The following is a 660-nucleotide window of genomic DNA, read 5'->3' on the forward strand; positions in this document are numbered from 1 at the left end:
GGAGAGGCAGGGCTGGTGGGGAGGGCCAGCACCCAGTGAGGGAGTGAAAGAGCAAAGGAAGACAAGTTTATGCCCCGATAGCCCGCCTCTGCAAAATAAGCAAGACCCATGGAGGTGGGGAGAGGGACTTTCCAGCGGCCTTGCCCTCTGCCCCTTGCACAGTGAACCCCAAGTCCCTTTGGGCCAGTTAGCCTCCTAGCTGGGACTCATCAGGCTGGACAGCACCTCTAAGGGAAATTTCCAGAGAGAGACTCCCCTGGTGGTCCAGTGGCTAAGACTCCTAGCTCCCAATACAGGGGGGTCCAGGTTTGATCCCTGCTCAGAGAACTAGATCCCGCGTGTCACAACTGAGACCCAGAGCACCAAATAAATAAAAAGAAAAAGAAAAGAAAAAAAAATGCCAGAGAGAAAATGCAATTTGCCATGGGTCGTAGAAGAACAGCATCTCTTGACCACCTTCTCACTAGCCCCCAACTGTGATCCCCGTGGAGGCTCTGTCCCCTCCCCTCCCCCAGCCACTTCCAGCAATTCCAGAGGGCTGCTGGGTCAGGGGTTACCCATCCCTGGAAAGGAAGATGCTAAGACATAATCCCTCCCCACCCCACCCCCACAGCCCTCCAACCTTCCCAAGAGAGGTCAGCGCAGGGTTGGGCCGCCTGG

This window comes from Bison bison, unplaced genomic scaffold (assembly GCF_000754665.1).
Source record: "Bison bison bison isolate TAMUID 2011002044 unplaced genomic scaffold, Bison_UMD1.0 scf7180017861046, whole genome shotgun sequence".
In the NCBI taxonomy this organism is placed as follows: domain Eukaryota; kingdom Metazoa; phylum Chordata; class Mammalia; order Artiodactyla; family Bovidae; genus Bison; species Bison bison.